This window comes from Candoia aspera, chromosome 6 (genome assembly GCF_035149785.1).
Source record: "Candoia aspera isolate rCanAsp1 chromosome 6, rCanAsp1.hap2, whole genome shotgun sequence".
Taxonomy (NCBI): domain Eukaryota; kingdom Metazoa; phylum Chordata; class Lepidosauria; order Squamata; family Boidae; genus Candoia; species Candoia aspera.
In genome coordinates, this window is record NC_086158.1 from 90,161,685 (window position 1) to 90,179,880 (window position 18,196).

Here is an 18,196-nt window from a genome sequence, read left to right on the forward strand (position 1 = left end):
GGGAAGTGTCTGTTAATGCACCATATTCTCAGGTGGTATGGGAGGGATGTGGACGACTGTAGTGTGAGTAAGGCAGGTCAGAAATGAAACTTCAGGAAGTGAGGAGATGGCAGTGATGCTCCAGACTCCAGGAAGAAGCCTTTGGTGGGGAGGGGAGCTGAGTTCCAGGAAGCGGCATCCTCCTTTATCTTGAAAGGCAAGGTCTTCCAAGGTAGGTACAGTCCCATCCCGTCCCCCACCCCCAGACATCATGATGTAAAACAAAACTCCACAGTTTTGGCCCCTCCTCCCCTGCCCATTTTATCCTGAGTCTTGGAACACGTTTGGTACTGCTTTTTTTCCTCTTCTTGCCATCATGTTCCTTGGCTTAAGGAGTAGCCGTAGGACACCAGGAGATATTGGTTGTTCCTGAGCAAATCTTCATATTGGCAGCAGGAACCATTTCAGAGCTGAACTCTTGTTTCACCTGACTTGTTAGATGCTAGTCTTAGAAATGTACTTTTTCACAAAAGCCTACAAATAACTTCCGTGGGCAGCATGATGGCTATTTATTTTATTTCATTTATTTTCTATCCTGCCTGTATTATTTTTATAAATAACTCAAGGCGGGGAACATACCTAATACTCCTTCCTCTTCCTATTTTCCCCGCAACAACCACCCTGTGAGGTGGGTTGGGCTGAGAGAGAGCGACTGACCCAAGGTCACCCAGCCGGCTATGCAACCAGATACACGGCCTCCTTTGCTAATAATGTCCCAGACAAAATTTGGTGATTTTTATTTTTTTACAATTCATTTTACCAAAAATCTAAACCTTGTATGCTAAAGAATGGCAGTCTTTCCCATTGCAGACTAGTTGCATTTTGTTTTTGTAGAGAGCAAGGAAGATGACCTTGATGGAGATATGGGTCTAAAGGAATTTTTAAGTCCAGAATGTCCAGATAATGTTTGGAAGTGGTTCAGATACAGATAGTTTTTTTCACTGGAGTATAAGGAGGAGGTGTCATGAGTACTGATGGTGAGCAGGAAGGGGCCTCTATCCAGGGGGGAAAACGCATGCATAGTACTGAGGAGTTAAGCAGCCATTCAAAGAGACACAGATCAGACCCGCCTTAACTTTTGGGGTTTATCTGTCTGGGTTTTTCCCATGCTTCTTCAGTTTGTTAGGATTCTGTTTTATGTAGCAGTAATAAACACTAGAGACCTACTCCTTGTCTCAGTGTGGTTCCTGGCTGTTAGGACAGGAGGAGGAGGTACAGTACAATCAGGCAATTCTGTTATTACAGCCAATCTCAGTAAAAGTAGTTCTAGCCTTCCTGGGGAGTTGATTTCCTGGTCTGGTCTACCTAATGGGACTGACAGTTTTTTATACCTCAAGGTAGCCTTCTCAATCTGTAACTTTTTAGTATTTCTTTTTTCAAATTGTTCTTAAGCTCCAGCTAGACTTCAGGAGAAGAAAACGCTTGCAGTCCAAGAGGAATTTTCTTTTTCTTCTACCCTTTTGATTTTTTGTGATTTTTACAAAATCTTGATCTCTAAAAGACAAAATGTATGAATGCTGTCAGGTTTAGCAAGAACAAGAAGGCTGCACTTCTCTGTACTCAAAACTTAGGAAAAATCCATTCTGAAATCTTTTAGAAAATTAATTAGTTTCTAATTAATTAATTAATCAGTAGGACTTTTTACTGGATAGACAAAAGAAGTTGGTTGAAAATCAAAGGGGGATACAAAAGACAAACCAAGACAATGACCTGGATAATGACTTTTCACTGGATTTACAAAAGAGTTCTGTTAAAGCCTCAAAGAAGTCTTTGCAATGGGAAAAAGAAAACCATCTGAATGAATTAAAGATCAACATCATTAGAAATAAAAGAAAGGAATATAAAGTTGGTTTGTTTGATCATATTTAAAACAAGACATCTTTTTATAAAGCTCTGGTAACCCTTTATGGAATTTTTGCTCACACCAGGACTGAAAAGTTGATCATTTATGATTTGTGTATAGAAGGGATGGGTTATGGGAAAAAGAAATATTTGTTTGTAACTTTATAGGGGGTGATGAGTTATCAAATTTGTTTTTACTTGTTGTATTGAAGACTGGAAGTCATTTCTTTACATACTTCTTTTCCTTTATTCTATTTCTTTCCTTTCTATTTCTTTCTTTGTACTTTTTATTCTTTCTATCTCTCTTTCTTTTTCTGAGTTTAATTTGTATATGGTTTTACTATTGTATTTGAAGTCTTTAATGAAAAAATTAAAATTTTTAAAAAGGAAGTTAGTTTCCACTCTATCTAATAAGAGAGACAGTGGCTTCCTAGACTTTACATGCTTAGGTCTGCATCACCCAATCTGATATCTTTTGGATATGCTGGACTACAAGTCTCAGAAATAGTTGTGTTTCTGATATTTCTTGGGTGACCAGTTCAGGGAGACTCAGTATCTCAAAAGATATAAATAACTAGTTTAGTGACCACATAATACTGTATGTCTGTATTATCTCAGATCTGATATTCTATTCCGTAAAATGTGCTTTGTGCAGGATTTGTCAAGACATTTAGGTGTAATATATAATACTTTGGAAGAGTTAGGTTTGATTTCCAGTAAATTCTAACTTTACTGAGGGAAAAACACTTAATTGATATAGCGTAGTAGATAGCTTAATATCGGAAGACAAATAAGGGAGAAAATACAATCACCTGCAATCCTCTGAACTTTTAGTAAGTTAAGAAACATAACACTTTTGGTTTGGACACATCCCCTCTTTTCTAAATCATTTACTTTAATGAAAAGGGAAGCACAAAGAAATTTGCTCAGTGGAGGGGGAAAAAAGTGGTATAGACCGCATGATTTGATTATCAATAACACAACAGTAAAATCTTTTGAGACCGTTTCTTCAGAATGGCCAGAGCCGCTGGACCAGTTTCAATATCTTTAAATAAGTACTAAAAGAAGCACAAAAACAAGGGGAACATTTAGAGATTTGACTGAATTTTATCATATAAAATTCAGAGCATTTCCTGGCCTTAATTATAAATTGCTGGTAAAATAAATCTGAGAAACCAAGTAAGTTAAAAGACTATATGATTAAATGGGTGCAGAATCTCGATAAATTATTTATTTACATGCAACAGTGGGACTGCAATGGAAGAAAACATTAAATTTACTCTGATTATTATGCTTAGATAAAACTGGTAGAAGATATTTTATTGCTGGTACTTTCTTCCTGTTCTGCTTGCTAAAATGGACAGCTCATTCTCTAAAAATAGTTCTAAATGTAACAGCTAGGTTGGATCATTTTTTCACATTTGGTGGCAATGTTGTGAAGTTCAGTAACGTTGGGAGATGATTTATACCAGAATGGAACAAAATCTAAACGCTGAATATCCTTTTCAACCTGCTATTTTTAAAATTAAATGTACAAAGTATTGAGCTGGCATTGTACATTGTAATTGCGGCATAGATACTGTGCGCTTCCTACTGGGAAGCAGGTGCAGGTGCCTCTGTGGAAGAATGGCTGATTGCAGGAGGAGGCCTCAATATCCAGAATAACCTCATATCTCAAAAGAAAATCTGATACAGAGTTTAATTCAACTTGGAAATTATTCCGGATTATAGTTTTCTATATAGGTTTGTACCATATCTGAAATTTGGGTTTCTCTTAACATAAAGGCTTAATATTCTAGCTCTAAAGGATTTTTAAAATAAAATAGTTCTTCAGTAGCTGGGATAGAATTTATTGTAAATTAATTTTACAATATTTTAATCTTATTGTATAACTATACTGTGCTGACTACAGGTAGTCCTCGCTTAATGACTGCCCTGTTTAGCACCTGTTTGAAGTTACGAAGGTGTTGAAAAAGTAACTTTGTGACTGTTCCTGACATTTACAACTGTTGCAGAGTCCTGCAGTGAAGTGATTGCCATTTGCGTGCTTCACAGCCAGCTTCTGACAAGCAGAGTCAATGGAGACGCAGGGAGTAAAACCGCAAGTTGTGGTCATGTGATGTCTTGTTTATCGACCACATTGCTTAGCGACAGAGTTGCCAGACCCATTTGTGGTTGTTAAGTGAGGACTACCTGTACTGCTTTTGATACTGATATATTACTTAGATTTTAACAATGATTTAAAGTTTTCAAAATTGTATTTAGTTATTTAAAACCAAGTAATAAATATTGAAAACTCTAGCCTAATTCTCTGATGTTTGTAAATTCCTTCTTCACTTCATGTTTTATCTTTCTGTATTTTTTCTCCTCTTTTTTCATCTATCTTGTTTTCTTATTTTTTTTCAAATGCCTAATTAAAATGTAACCCCATTAAAAAGAAAGAAAACTTGACATTTGTGGTACCTAAGATTTTCTTCTCTGTTATCTGTGTTGTCAAAGTTGAAATTGGGAAGAGGATGGATATAAGTAGGAAGTTTTTGTTTTGAATTAGTGATGGTCATTAAAAAGAGGTAGGCTGATAAAATCAAATCACAAATCACTTTCTTTCAGAATATTCATGGTTGACATTTTAAAAATTGCAGAAGGAACTTGAGTGCTGCTAAAAAACTTTTAAAAAATCTTTTTGAAAGTCTGCCTCCTCCTTCTGAATTGGAACACAGCAGGGAACATCGTCAGAGAGTATTCAGGAACTGAAGAAAAATGGTGGCTGACATTTCTCTTCTGATGGAAAAGGTGTTCTTTGAAATGCAAAATATAAATTGGGAGAATGCCTAATACTGCATCTAATTCTGCTGAACCTCCTGTTGCTTCACCAAATTCAGGATGAAGCAACAGCTGCTTTGCTGCAGGATCTCAGGAATGCTTTTATGAAAAGGCAGTTCAACTGTATTTTGATTTCATAACTTCATGGAATCATAGGGTGGGAATGGACTTTGAAGGTCTTCTAGTCCAACCCCTCTGCCCAGGGCAAGAATCCTTATACCATCCGGGATAAATAATTGTCCAACTTTTGTGTAAACATCTCCAGTGATGGAGCACCCATGACTTCAGGAGGTAGGTTGTTCCACTACATAATGGCTCTTAATAGGACAAGTTTGGATCTCCCTCTGTAAAGCTTTCACCTACTGGTTCTTTGTGTGTGTGTGTGTGTGTGTGTGTGTATTTAAGGATTTTAATTACAATAGTAACATCTAATACAAATTAAAAGAAGAATAAGAAAAATGAAATGTACAAAGGAGAAGGAAAAAAACATAGAAAATAGAAAAAAAAGAAAAAAGTAAGAATATAGTGAAGAGAAAGAAAAGAGATATAAAGAAGTGACTTCCAATCTTCATCACAATAAACAATTTTCTTAACTCTTCATCCCCTCTTAGTCTACAACCAATGATCTCTTCATTCCATATCCCATCTCTTTGTTGTTTATTCGTTTAGTCGCTTCCGACTCTTCGTGACTTCATGGACCAGCCCACGCCAGAGCTTCCTGTCGGTCGTCAACACCCCCAGCTCCCCCAGGGACGGGTCCGTCACCTCTAGAATATCATCCATCCACCTTGCCCTTAGTCGGCCCCTCTTCCTTTTGCCTTCCACTCTCCCTAGCATCAGCATCTTCTCCAGGGTGTCCTGTCTTCTCATTATGTGGCCAAAGTATTTCAGTTTTGCCTTGAATATCATTCCCTCAAGTGAGCAGTCTGGCTTTATTTCCTGGAGGATGGACTGGTTTGATCTTCTTGCAGTCCAAGGCACTCTCAGAATTTTCCTCCAACACCACAGTTCCAAAGCATCGATCTTCCTTCGCTCAGCCTTCCTTATGGTCCAGCTCTCGCAGCCATATGTTACTACAGGGAACACCATTGCTTTAACTATGCGAGCCTTTGTTGTCAGTGTGATGTCTCTGCTCTTAACTATTTTATCGAGATTTGTCATTGCTCTTCTCCCAAGGATTAAGCGTCTTCTGATTTCCTGACTGCAGTCAGCGTCTGCAGTAATCTTTGCACCTAGGAATACAAAGTCTTTCACTGCTTCTACATTTTCTCCCTCTATTTGCCAGTTATCAATCAAGCTGGTTGCCATAATCTTGGTTTTTTTGAGGTTTAGCTGCAAACCAGCTTTTGCACTTTCTTCTTTCACCTTCATCATAAGGCTCCTCAGTTCCTCTTCACTTTCAGCCATCAAAGTGGTATCATCTGCATATCTGAGATTATTAATGTTTCTTCCAGAGATTTTAACTCCAGCCTTGGATTCCTCAAGCCCAGCTTGTCGCATGATGTGTTCTGCATACAAGTTGAATAGGTAGGGTGAGAGTATACAGCCCTGCCGTACTCCTTTCCCAATCTTAAACCAGTCCGTTGTTCCGTGGTCTGTTCTTACTGTTGCTACTTGGTCGTTATACAGATTCTTCAGGAGGCATACAAGATGACTTGATATCCCCATACCACTAAGAACTTCCCACAATTGGTTATGGTCCACACAGTCAAAGGCTTTAGAATAGTCAATAAAACAGAAATAGATGTTTTTCTGAAACTCCCTGGCTTTTTCCATTATCCAGCGGATATTGGCAATTTGGTCTCTAGTTCCTCTGCCTTTTCTAAACCCAGCTTGTACATCTGGCAATTCTCGCTCCATGAACTGCTGAAGTCTACCTTGCAGAATCTTGAGCATTACCTTACTGGCATGTGAAATGAGTGCCACTGTTCGATAGTTTGAACATTCTTTAGTGTTTCCCTTTTTTGGTATGGGGATATAAGTTGATTTTTTCCAGTCTGATGGCCATTCTTGTGTTTTCCAAATTTGCTGGCATATAGCATGCATTACCTTGACAGCATCATCTTGCAAGATTTTGAACAGTTCAGCTGGGATGCCGTCGCCTCCTGCTGCCTTGTTATTAGCAATGCTTCTTAAGGCCCACTCAACCTCACTCTTCAGGATGTCTGGCTCTAGCTCACTGACCACACCGTCAAAGCTATCCCCGATATTGTTATCCTTCCTATACAGGTCTTCTGTATATTCTTGCCACCTTTTCTTGATCTCTTCTTCTTCTGTTAGGTCCTTGCCATCTTTGTTTTTGATCATACCCATTTTGGCCTGGAATTTACCTCCAATGTTTCTAATTTTCTGGAAGAGGTCTCTTGTCCTTCCTATTCTATTGTCTTCTTCCACTTCCGCGCATTGCTTGTTTAAAAATAATTCCTTATCTCTTCTGGCTAACCTCTGGAATTTTGCATTTAATTGGGCATATCTCCCCCTATCACTGTTGCCTTTTGCTTTCCTTCTTTCCTGGGCTACTTCTAGTGTCTCAGCAGACAGCCATTTTGCCTTCTTGGTTTTCTCTTTCTTTGGGATGTATTTTGTTGCCGCCTCCTGAACAATGCTGCCAACTTCTGTCCAGAGTTCTTCCGGGACCCTATCTACTAAGTCCAGTCCCTTAAATCTATTCTTCACCTCCACTGCATATTCCTTAGAAATATTAGTGAGCTCATATCTAGCTGATCTATGGGTCTTCCCTAATCTCTTTAGTCTGACCCTAAATTGTGCAAGAAGAAGTTCGTGATCTGAACTACAGTCAGCTCCAGGTCTTGTTTTTACCGACTGTATAGATGTCCGCCACCTTTGGCTGCAAAGGATGTAATCAATCTGATTTCGGTGTTGTCCATCTGGTGAACTCCATGTATAAAGCCGTCTCTTAGGTTGTTGGAAGAGAGTGTTTGTTATGCAGAGTGAATTGTCTTGGCAAAATTCTATCAGCCTATGTCCTGCTTTGTTTTGTTCTCCCAGGCCATACTTACCTGTAATTCGAGGTGTCATTTGACTGCCCACCTTAGCATTCCAGTCTCCTGTGATGAAAATAACATCTCTTTTAGGTGTGTTGTCCAGTAGGTGCTGCAGATCCTCATAGAACTGCTCTACTTCAGCTTCTTCAGCATTTGTGGTTGGGGCGTATATTTGGATCACTGTGATGTTAGATGGCTTGCCCTGAATTCGAATTGAGATCATTCTGTCATTTTTGGGGTTGTATCCAAGCACTGCTTTAGCCACTTTACTATTAATTATGAAGGCTACTCCATTTCTTCTGTGGTCCTCTTGTCCACAGTAGTAGATCTGGTGGTCATTTGATGTGAAGTGGCCCATTCCAGTCCATTTCAGTTCACTGACGCCCAGAATGTCTATCTTTAATCTTGACATCTCACCAATAACCACATTCAATTTGCCCTGGCTCATAGATCTTACATTCCAGGTTCCAATGGTGTGTTGATCCTTAGAACATCGGATTCGCCGTTCACCAGCACCGTCGGCCACTAGCCGTCCTTTCGGCTTTGAGCTAGCTGCGTCATCACGTCTGGGGCTAGTTGAACTCATCCTCTGTTCCTCCCCAGTAGCATTTTGACCATCTTCCGACCTGGGGGTCTCATCTTCCGATGGTATACCAACATATCTCTGGTTGTACTGATCCATTTAGTTTTCACGGCAAGAATACTGGGGTGGGTTGCCATTACCTTCCCCAGGGATCGCATTTAGTCTGACCTCTCTGTCATGACCTTCCCGTCTTGGGTGGCCCTTCACAGTTTAGCTCATGGCATCATTGAGGTGCTCAAGCTCCAGGACCACGACAAGGTAACGATCCTTTGCTGAAGATCCCATCTCTTAGGTAAAGGTAAAGGTTTCCCTTGACGTAAAGTCCAGTCGTGTCCGACTCTAGGGGGCAGTGCTCATCTCCGTTTCTAAGCCGTTAGAGCCGGCGTTGTCCGTAGACACTTCCGGGTCATGTGGCCAGCATGACAACACGGAACGCTGTTACCTTCCCGCCGAAGCGGTACCTATTGATCTCACATTTGCATGCTTTCGAACTGCTAGGTGAGCAGGAGCTGGGACTAGCAACGGGAGCTCACCCCGCCGCGCGGTTTCGACCCGCTGACCTTCCGATCGACAGCTCAGCGGTTTAACCCGCAGTGCCACCGTATCCCATCTCTTAACTATGGACAAATCCATAAAGCATCATCTTTTCAGTCCTGTGTCAGCAGAAAGTCCATTAAAGTTTACCAGAAGCAACAACATAACTTATTTTAACCTTGATAAAATAAACCAACTTTATATTTCTTCCTTTTACTTCTAACAGTCTTAATCTTTATTCAAATAATGTCATAGAATTTGATTTCTTTTCATTCCTTCTTTGTCCCTTCTCAAAGCTTTAACAAGCCTCTTTTATAAATCCAATATAAAAGAATTATCTAGGTCACTCTCTTGGTTTATCATTTGTACTTCCCTTTTGATCATCAACTGGTTTCTTTTGTATGTCCAGTGAGATATCCTTTTCCAGATCATTCCTCTAACCTGTCATTTGTAGATTCATTTTCAATGCCATCTCAGTCTTGTCAAATAAAACTTGTTCCTCATCTGTCATTTCTTCCATAACATCTTTTGGACACAGTCTATCCATAGAAGCAAACATTGCTATTGACAGTGTTACTTTCGATTCCATTTTTTAAAAGTATCCTTCAATATTTTCAATGTTAAAATCTTTTGTGCCATTTTATATGTCCCACTTAATTAGCTGTTAATCAGGCTTGTGTATTTTTTTCCTTTAATTAAAATCTTTAGTTCCCTCTAGTATCCAATTTTAAAATTGCTTATCTTTATTTTGTTTTGCAAAAGTCCAAACAAATGTATTTCTCACAGGATGGATTCTTTAGAATTAATTCCAAAATCTTATTCCAAGTTTAGCTGGACCCTTAATCCATTTATAACTTTCTAGGATCAAAGTCTTTTTGCTGTCTATTTCAATTTTTTTAAAATTCTTAAACGTATGATTAAAATTTTCTTTCATTAAGGATTGAAGGAAAACTCACCTGGAGTTTTCAGACTTTTTGATCTGAAGGTGTCTAATAGCTTAAAAGTAGTTAACAAGCAATTTCCGAACATGATTAGAAAAGGAAGTTTGCAAACTTAATGTCCATTCAAAGGCGCCGACAGTGGTTGCAAGCAAGATGGCCATTCCCATGGTCTCCCAGTGCTCAAAACCCACCGGGGACTGCTGTCTTGCAGTTTCCTCACGAGGAGCATCTGTTCAGAGCGCATGTGGGTGATCTCTCATCCCCTCCTTTTCTGGAGAGGTTTCGAAGAGCTGGTCTACTCTCCAGCTCTTCATTCTCTGCTGCAGTCGTCGGCTCCGCTTTTTGCAAAGCTGTCTTCAGTCCGCCATGTCTTCCTCCAGAAGTCACTCTTTCCACCTATTAGTTCTTGCCTTGCCTTTAGGAGTTACGAAGAACAAATCCTAACCTTTTCCCTGTGACCACCCATTACATACTTGAAGACTGCTATCATACTGTCCTTTAGTCTTCTCTTCTTAAGCCTAAACACACCTAGTTCCTTTAACTGTTCTGCATAGAATTTGGCCCTCAAGTCCCTCACCATCTTCTCACTCGGTATTCTTTCAGCACCCTTCTTGTATTGTGGCAATCAGAACTGGACATAGTATTCCTGGAATGGTCTGACCAGTGATGAAAAGCACTGGAACCAGGAGACAACCCTGAGATTCTACCTAGCTTCCTCCATGCTGACATAGAAACATTAAGAACTGTGCCCTGGGTATAGTTGTTCAGCTACCTGCAAGTGCATCTGGTCGTGGGACCTTGGCCTACTTAGTCACTGGACCTTGGCCTACTTAGTCACTGATTTTAACAGATCTGTGCTGGCTTCTATTCTTTTGATTTAAATGTTACTTTGCTTCACTGATGGAGTTGAAGTCTCTCATGATATCTAGATAATGATGTTTTAGACTTGGATTACATTAATCTTTGGCTAGCTAGAGTATTTTACGAGGAATCTTGACCAGTTAAACTTACATAGTAGCTGACTGCTTGATCAGCTGTTGTGTAAGGGATAGGAGTAGGGATAACTGAAAATCCAGCCTTTGAATTCTGATATGAATGACATGTTCTTGACAAATGTAACAACTTAGAATGTAACTTAGAATTACACCTGAAGCTTTATGGTGTAGTTCAAACATACAATTCATTTTTTAGGTTATATATGTTTGAAATTGTATAGCTAAAATATGTTTTTAAATGGGTGTGTTGTGAGAAAATGGGTTCAGAAATGCACATTTGAATTTATATGTACTTGTGAACTTTTATGAGATTTTTTTAAAATGTCACACTAAAGCAGAAGTGAAACAGAACACAGACATCAATTATAATATGCAAAATTGTTGTGCTCTGGAAACAATAGATTTATTTTTCTCTGTTGCTTGTTTCTGTACTTCTTTCCCATTCTTTCTGAGATGCAGTGATTAGAATTGTACACAGAAGTCCAACTAAATTGCACATAGTTTATTTAAGAATGTTGTCATATTGGCAGTTTTACCTTCAATCCTCTTCCTAATGATTCCTTGGATAGAATTTGCCTTTCCTTTTTTCAACACCCACACACTGAATTGTCATTTTCATTCAGCTGAAACTTGCTGTGAGAGCTTTGGCAGAAAAATACTTAAAAGAAAGATCAAAGCTTCTGTGCTGTGCTATATTCTTTTGGCACAGGAAATGTAGTGACTTGGTCCATGAATCTGGAGTACTGAGGATGCTGTAGCTAAGAGAGATGATTAATGTTTCTTTGTGGGAAGATGTTGTGCCCTCTTACTTAAAGGAGGTAACAATACAGTCCCTCGTGGTGATACCTTTCTTTGAGCCAGTATATTTCAGAAATTATCGTTCATCCTTGAATATACTCTTCTTAGCAAAGATGTTTGCAAAATTAGTATTGTTGCAATTCCAAGTGCACACAAATGGTGCTGATTATTTGAACCTATTTCAGTTGAGCATTTGGCTGGGATATGAAGCTGCTTTGATCACTGCAATATATGACCTATCCTGGATAACGGGATGAGAGGCTGAGATCTTACTGGTTCTACAAGATCTTTCTGTAACTTGTGATGCCATAGACCATTACATCCTTATGGACTGGTTAGTGGGATTCTAATCACAATCCCACTACACATTCCATAAATGTGCAGGGATTCTGATGATAAAAGGAAACAGTTCTTGTCATGATCACCGTTGCGATGCTTGTAACATCACAATGGCTCACATAACAATACAAAGAAATGAGCACCGGGCGGATTAAGGGATAAGGCAACCAACTAACAAAAGCAAGCAACAGGTGCTGGCAACAAAGTATCGATCCTAGCAGGAGGCACGGAAGGAAGAGATACAATGTTGCAAGAGAAGTAATTGACAACACCCGACCACGAGGCACGCCCAAGCTGTCAGAAAGCTTATGAACCGGATCGCCCAGCAATGACCCATCACCGGCCGGAGAAAAACAATTAAGGAGACACCCGAGGCACAGGAGGGGCTGCTCGACCCCTCACCTACCGGCAACGGGGCTCAGGGTACACCCGGAGAAGGAGGGGTGGAGCGCTGACCGGCACGGGCTATTTAAATCCTGTTCTGGCGCGCTCCACTCACTCTCAGTTTTTCCTAAGGCATGCATTCTATACTCTAATAAAACCAGAACCTAAAGCCTACACTAGCGTCTGTGTTTTACTGGGTGGCAGGCAGAGCCTGACATAAAGCTGAGAGTCACCAAACCAAAAATTGCCAAGCTCCACCGGCCGAAATTTTTTTCCGCGGGAGAGACCAACTGGCGAGAAACGGAATCGGGGACAGCGATGGAGCCAGCACTTCGCACCAGAGGCGTGAAGGATGGCCCGCAAGAGGCAGAGGTGACCCGACGGCAGCTGGAGGTGGCGCACCCCACAGGAGACGCAGACACCCTCCCTGCCCACACCGCTCCCCAGTTCCAGACCTGGAGCCCCAACCCAGACGGGAGAACCTCGACGGAAGATGAGGTCAGGGACCAACAACTCCTCGCTTGGGCCGACGGAGCAGGATCCCGGATGGGAACACCCTACCCCAGCTGGAGGCTCCGCTACCCCGAAACGCCCGAGCAGGAAGGCGCAAGACTACATACCGGACAGCATCTGGCAGCACCGACATCAGACGACCAGGGCACGCCAGACAGGGTCACGGCTCTAGAAGCCAGAGTACGATACCTTGAGCACCTGCTCCTGTCCCCACCAGCGGCAGATGAGGACACGACCCTGAAAGCCAAGGTACGAGACCTGGAACACATGCTCCAGTCCCTGGCAACAATCGTCAGTGAGCGCTCCAAGACTGAGGCAACACAGGGGGTAAGAGGGGACTGGGGCAACATACCCACCCTGTCTACAACCCCGAGCGGGAGGGGCCAAGCTCAAGACTCTACCGCAGAGATTCGCGCCCCCAGGCCAGTGGGAGCCATCCTTCAACACCCACGGGTTGGGGACCCGCAACACGGGAGGTTCGCAAAAGACTTCACCGTGCAATTTGATGGGAACCCCACGAAACTGTCCTTTTTAACTAACACGAGGGACTACATGGCCCAATACGGCCATTACTTCAACACAGAAGCTGCCAAAATCTCGGTGGTGGCCACCAGACTCCAGGATAGGGCTGCGGACTGGTACATGCAGATGTACGAGTCCAGAGCCCCAGCTTTGACCAACTTCCATGACTTCCTCGCCGAACTGAAACATTACTTTGAGGACCCCCTGGCGAAGGAAAGGGCAAAGCGCACACTCCTAGCACTGTGGCAGGGCAAGAGAACGGTGGCCGACTACGCCCTCGAATTCAAGGTCCTCGCAGGCAAAATCACAGAATGGTCGGAGGCCACCCTCATCAAGCGTGCCCTCAACCGGGAGGTGCTCCAATGGGCACTCTACAGGGACGACCCAGCCTCCCTTCACGGGTGGATTTGTCTAGCTGGCAAAGCAGAGCACGCGCAGCACACGTTCCTGCTCGCAACTGCAGAAGACAAAATCCTGCCCAGCACAAGAGGACCAGTCCCACAGATGGGGCCAACCGGGCATGCAGACCAACAACGGAGGCTTGCCCGTGGACAGTGCACCAAGTGCGGGAAAACAGGCCACCGAGCGGCAGATTGCTTCACGAACAGAGCAACGGATCGCCCACCCAGACCCACACCGAAGACGCCGCACAAACCATCCAACCCCCCCCCCCCCAGACGGCTGACAGGAGCGTTAGCAACCCCAGACGAGGACGCGGACACCTACCTCGCAGGGGACGCGATCGACGCCCAAGAACAGCCGGCGGGAAACGCTCCCCACCTGCTCTAAGCAGCGCCGCTGGGCAGGTGGTGAAGAAGGGGCGCAACAACCCCAGGGTGAGTGACGACTGCTCCATCCTGGCAGGGACAATCAAACTCGCTTACGGCCCCAGAGTCATTGCGGCCGAAGCTATGGTGGATTCTGGGTGCTCCAGAAATATGATCCACCCGAACATTGTCACCGCACGCAAACTGCCCTGTGCCCCCCTCCCTAAACCGCTGGCGTTCCACCAACTAGACGGTTCTACAGCGGGGGGGAGACCGGCCACCCAGAGGACCGAAATGGTCACCCTGACAATGGGCACCCACAAGGAATCAATAAACTTTGTGGTGACCCAGATAGGGAAACCCATAATAGCGTTGGGGATCCCATGGCTAACACGCAATAACCCACACATCGACTGGAGGACATGCTCCATCAAGTTCAAAGACGGGGTCTACCAGGCACCGATACCGGACAAACCATCTACTCCGACAGTGGGGAGGGCAGAAGCCGTCCACAACAACGACCCCCACCCCCACCCCAGAAGGACTGCCAGAGCAATATGCAGACTTTGCAGATGTCTTCGGAGAAGAGAAGGCGGACCAATTACCCCCCCACCGCAAGACGGACTGCACAATTGAGCTGCTCCCAGACGTCCCATTACCCAAACCCAAGATCTACCCCATGACCCAGAGAGAATTAGTGGTGCTGCGGGAATTCTTGGATAAAAACCTTTCCAGGGGCTTCATAGAACCAGCGAACTCGCCGGTTGGAGCACCCGTCCTATTTTGAGAAAAGAAGGACGGCACCCTAAGACTATGCACTGATTACCGCGGATTAAATTCCGCTTCCCTATCCAGTAAATACCCACTACCCCTCGTAAAGGACATGCTAGCATACCTGTCAAAGGGTAGAGTGTTTTCCAAACTCGACCTCCGCGAAGCATATTACAGAATCCTCATCAGGGAAGGGGATGAGTGGAAAACGGCATTCAACTGTCCCTTGGGCTCCTTCCAATATAAGGTACTGCCATTCGGCCTTGCGGGGGCTCCAGGGGTCTTCATGCAACTCATAAACAAAGTGCTGCATGAACACCTATTCAAGGGCGTGCTGGTGTACCTGGATGATGTCCTCATCTACACAAGGACGCAGAGGGAACACGAAAGGTTGGTGAGGCAAGTCCTCACTAAACTACAAAAAGCCAAACTCTACGCTAAGCTGTCCAAGTGCGAATTCCACAAATCGCACTTGGACTACCTAGAGTACAGAATCTCTGACAAAGGTGTAGAAATGGACCCCACAAAGGTCCAGGCAGTTTTGAGCTGGGAACGCCCACGCACCAGGTGCCAGCTTCAAAGCTTCCTTGGGTTCGCGAATTTCTATAGGTCCTTCGCGAGGGGGTTCGCGGAAATAGCCCTACCATTAACCGATCTACTTAAGACCAAGGGCGTCGGGGAGACGCACAAGGTTAAAAACCCGGGGGCCGTACTTAATTGGACTCCCGCCTGTCAAACTGTGTTTGACAGGCTGAAAGCACTGTTCACAACGGAGCCAATCCTAGCTCACCCGGACCCCGAACGACCTTTTGTGGTGCAGGTGGACACCTCTGACTTTTCAATAGGTGCCATCCTACTGCAAAAGGACTCCGCAGGAATCCTTAAGCTACGCGCCTACCTCTCAAGGAAATTCTCGGAGACTGAGAGGCAGTGGCACGTATGGGAGAAGGAGGCGTTTGTGGTTAAAGCAGCACTGGAGGCTTGGCGTCACCTTTTGGAAGGGACGACTTGCCCGTTTGAGGTCTGGACAGACCACCGCAACCTCGAGGCGCTCCGTACGCCCCGACGCCTCAGCCCCAAACAAATACGCTGGGCACAGTTCTTCAGCTGGTTCAACTTCCAACTGAAGTTCATACCAGGCAAAAAGAACTTCCTGGCAGATGAACTCTCCCGACTACCCCAGGATGCAGAGCCTATCTCCGACATTGTAGGGATGATACTTTCCGACTCCCAGCTGGGTATGGTGGCAGTCACCCGGGCTCGCGCTTGAGGACAGCCTGGCCCCCCCTCACAAACAACTACAACGCCACCCGCCCCCAGATGCAGACAACCTCAAATACCGGGTGGGCTACGGGCAGACTTCATAACGGCATCAAAAACTGACCCCTGGCTCCTCGCCAACCCCAGCAAGGTCACCATGGACCAGGATCTCGCATGGGCGGAAGGAAGGCTATATGTACCCAACTCACAACTGCAGGCGATCCTCAACAGATCGCATGACAGCAAACAGGCTGGTCATTTCAGGTCCTTGAAGACCCTACACCTGACTCGGAGGCAATTTTGGTGGCCCTCGCTGAGGAAAGACGTCAAGACGTATGTGGCGTCCTGCCCAGTGTGCGCTATGGCCAAGTGACCGGCTGGCAAACCCCAGGGGCTGCTGCAACCCGTGGCTGAACCCTCCTGCCCTTGGGATGAAATCTCAATGGACTTCATAGTCGACTTACTGCCCAGCCAAAAGAAAACGGTCATTTGGGTGGTAAAAGACTACTTTTCAAAACAAGCGCATATCCCCTGCGCCTCAATCCCGTCAGCCCAACAGCTGGCGAAACTGTTCCTAGTTCACGTGTACCGCCTACATGGATGCCCCTCCCGCTTGGTGACCGATAGGGGCACACAATTTACCTTGAGGTTTTGGCGGGCTTTTTTGAAACTGATAGGTACCCAGCAAGCCCTGTCAACCTCCTGGCATCCCCAGACAGACGGATCCACAGAGATCCTTAATGCCACACTGGAACAATTCCTCCGCTCCTATATAAACTATCACCAAGACGACTGGGTAGACCTCCTCCCGTTCGCAGAGGTCGCATACAACAACGCAATACACCAGAGCACCGGAAAAACCCCATTCGGGGTGGTGTCGGGCCGGGAATTCGTCCCCATCCCTGAACTACCTCAGCCTCCGTCCCCAACAGTGGCCGCTTGTGACGGGTGAGAAAATCGCAGCTTCCTGGCCGGTCATCAAGGACGCGCTTAAAGAGGCACAAACAGCGTACAAATCCCAAGCGGACAAACACCGGTGCCAGCAACCAACATTTCAGGTGGGAGACACGGTCTATTTATCCACCAGATTCATAAAATCGCCACAACCGTCAAAAAAGCTGGGCCCCAAGTTTATTGGACCGTTCCGGGTAACACAAATAGTGAACCCAGTCACGGTGCGCTTGGACCTGCCCCATAATCTTAAAAGACTGCACCCAGTATTTCACTGCAGCTTACTCAAGCTGGCAAGTGACCCCTCCCGGTGGCACCCACGCGCGCCCCCCCCCCCAACAGTGATGATAGACGGACAGCAACACTTTGAGGTAAAAGAGGTGCTTGACTCCCGGACGCAGCGGGGCTCCCTCCAATACCTCATGAAGTGGAAACACTTTCCACATCCTGAGTGGGTCGCTGCCCGTGACGTCCAGGCTCCCGACCTGATCCGCACCTACCACACCACCTACCCCTCCAAACCTGCGGCTTAACCTTTCTGAAGAGGAGCAGCATGTCATGATCACCGTTGCGATGCTTGTAACATCACAATGGCTTACATAACAATACAAAGAAATGAGCACCGGGCGGATTAAGGGATAAGGCAACCAACTAACAAAAGCAAGCAACAGGTGCTGGCAACAAAGTATCGATCCTAGCCGGAGGCACGGAAGGAAGAAATACAATGTTGCAAGAGAAGTAATTGACAACATCCGACCACGAGGCACGCCCAAGCTATCAGAAAGCTTACAAACTGGATCGCCCGGCAATGACCCATCACCGGCCGGAGAAAAACAATTAAGGAGACACCCGAGGCACAGGAGGGGCTGCTCGACCCCTCACCTACCGGCAACGGGGCTCGGGGTACACCTGGAGAAGGAGGGATGGAGCGCTGACCGGCGCGGGCTATTTAAATCCTGTTCCGGCGCGCTCCACTCACTCTCAGCTTTTCCTAAGGCATGCATTCTATACTCTAATAAAACCAGAACCTAAAGCCTACACTAGCGTCTGTGTTTTACTGGGTGGCAGGCAGAGCCTGACAGTTCTTTGCACAATACATATGCATTTTTTTTTTCTTCAGATAGGCTGA

At 44.7% G+C, this 18,196-nt stretch overlaps 1 protein-coding gene across 3 annotated transcripts in view; it reads left to right on the forward strand.

Moving 5' to 3' along the window:
- KAT6B (lysine acetyltransferase 6B) overlaps positions 1-18,196 on the forward strand; it is a 104,311-nt gene that overhangs the window by 58,197 nt on the left and 27,918 nt on the right. The gene's annotated exons all lie outside the window — the stretch shown is intronic.